Source organism: Bison bison, unplaced genomic scaffold (assembly GCF_000754665.1).
Source record: "Bison bison bison isolate TAMUID 2011002044 unplaced genomic scaffold, Bison_UMD1.0 scf7180017864352, whole genome shotgun sequence".
NCBI classification, from domain to species: Eukaryota; Metazoa; Chordata; class Mammalia; order Artiodactyla; family Bovidae; genus Bison; species Bison bison.
Genome location: NW_011494924.1, coordinates 694411 through 696975, shown reverse-complemented (window position 1 = coordinate 696975; position 2565 = coordinate 694411). Strand labels below are relative to the sequence as shown.

The 2565-nt window shown below is 47.4% G+C and overlaps 1 protein-coding gene across 1 annotated transcript in view; it reads left to right on the top strand.

The window, feature by feature from the left end:
* Positions 1-2565, top strand: part of PXMP4 (peroxisomal membrane protein 4, 24kDa) — a 17667-nt gene that overhangs the window by 451 nt on the left and 14651 nt on the right. The window lies entirely within an intron of this gene.

The window sequence follows — 2565 nt, the reverse complement described above, 5'->3', positions numbered from 1 at the left end:
TGGGACCGGCGCCGCTGCGCTGTGCGCCCTTGAGCAGCCCTAGTGTGTCTCTAGGTCTTGGTGTCCACTGTCGGCGCAGTGGGCGCTGGATTTTGGGTTCTGTGCGCCTTCTGAGCCGGGGGTCTAACTACGCTTTTTCTAGGCACTCCGTGCTTTGCAGCCTGGCCCTATTGTCTTGACTATTTCCCATGCCAGCCCCTGTATCCCTTCATTTGGGTCCAGTTTCCCCCTCCCGCTGCTGTGTGCCCTTGGGCCTATCTGGCTTCCGTGGCTCCATCTGGACAGTGGGAAGCTGGACTCTGCCTTCTAGCAAGACTTGCGGCTCTGCCTCTCTATGCTCCCCTCATTAAGCTGCCCTGGACTTTCATCCCGCTTCTCATTCTTTTGTAAGATTCTACTGCTAAAAAAAAAGATTCTACTGCTAAGTCCTCATCTGATAAACCGCAGGTGTGACCAGTGTAACTGAAGCTGCAAGTATTTGCCAAGCAAACTGATTACAATTTGGTCATCAGACCTGCAGAAGAGGAGGTCATTTCCTCTGGTTGGCGCCAGGACTGGAGCTCATTTTCCTTTAAACTTTATGCATAAACGCTATCATTTATTGAGAGCCTACAATGCCAGAACTGGGGAAGCATCAAAGAACAAAGGGAACAAAAATCTGCATGTTCTTGGACTTGGCATTTTAGTGGCAGCATGGCGTGGTGGTGTGGATGTGATCACCTCAGTTTGAGTACTGGTGCCCCTTACCTGCATGATCTTGTGCAACTCATTTAGGCTCTCTAAGCCTCAATATTTATAAAATGGGGCTGATAATAGTACTTATATTGAAAGGTTGTTGCTGAGCCATGAAAGACGCCAGGATTCTTGGCCTGCGGAGGAGAGGAATTCAATCCGGGGCCAGTGACGAGGCTTGATCACTCAGAGCTTTTGTGTAATAAAGCTTTTTTAAAGTATAAAAGAATTAGAGAAAGCTTCTGACATAGACATCATCATCAGGAGTGCTCCCTGCTAGTCTTTAGTTGGATGTTATGTAGCTACTGCTGCTGCTGCTAAGTCGATTCAGTCGTGTCCGACTCTGTGCGACCCCATAGATGGCAGCCCACCAGGCTCCCCTGTCCCTGGGATTCTCCAGGCAAGAACACTGGAGTGGGTTGCCATTTCCTTCTACAAGGAAGACAGAGTCTAGGGTAGAAACGTAGTTCATTAACATAGCTTAAGGCAAAGATTTCCATAAGAAAAACCGGATCGGTTAGATCTAGGTTTGAGAAAAGTTAAGTTCTGGTGGAACCAGGTGTTGTCATGGCAACACAGAATTCTAAAAGAAACCTTTTTAAATTTGTATAGAGGAGGGGAAGAAATCTAACACTTGTTTGTTTCCTCCTGCCACTTAAGAGATAGTTTAAAATGTCTGACACTTGTAGTCTGTCTCCTCCATTTGGGGACCCCTGGCCTTCCTGCCTGTTACCCTCTCAATATACTGTTGGGCTTTCCTGGTGGCTCAGAAGGTAAAGAATCTGCGTGCAATGCAGGAGACCCAGGTGCGATCCCTGGGTTGGGAATATCCCCTGGAGAAGGAAATGGCAACCCACTTCATTATTGTTGCCTGGATAATACCATGGACGGAGGAGCCTGGAGGGCTACAGTCTATGGGGTCACAGAATTGGACAGACTAAACAACGAACACTTTGACTTCCATCATACTGTAGAGAGAATTGAGTCAATATGTGTGATCAGATCAGATCAGTCCCTCAGTCATGTCCGACTCTTTGCGACCCCATGAATCGCAGCACACCAGGCCTCCCTGTCCATCACCAACTCCTGGAGTTCACTGAGACTGACGTCCATCGAGTCAGTGATGCCATCCAGCCATCTCATCCTCTGTCGTCCTCTTCTCCTCTTGCCCCCAATCCCTCCCAGCATCAGAGTCTTTTCCAATGAGTCAACTCTTCGCATGAGGTGGCCAAAGTACTGGAGTTTCAGCTTTAGCATCATTCCTTCCAAAGAAATCCCAGGGCTGATCTCCTTCAAAATGGACTGGTTGGATCTCCTTGTAGTCCAAGGGACTCTCAAGAGTCTTCTCCAACACCACAGTTCAAAAGCATCAACTCTCGGCGCTCAGCCTTCTTCACAGTCCAACTCTCACATCCATACATGACCACAGGAAAAACCATAGCCTTGACTAGACGGACCTTTGCTGGCAAAGTAATGTCTCTGCTTTTGAATATGCTATCTAGGTTGGTCATAACTTTCCTTCCAAGGAGTAAGCGTCTTTTCATTTCATGGCTGCAGTCACCATCTGCAGTGATTTTGGAGCCCAGAAAAATAAAGTCTGACACTGTTTCCACTGTTTCCCCATCTATTTGCCATGAAGTGATGGGACCAGATGCCATGATCTTCGTTTTCTGAATGTTGAGCTTTAAGTCAACTTTTTCACTCTCCACTTTCACTTTCATCAAGAGGCTTTTTAGTTCCTCTTCACTTTCTGCCATAAGGGTGGTGTCATCTGCATATCTGAGGTTATTGATATTTCTCCCGGCAATCTTGAGTCCAGCTTGTGTTTCTTCC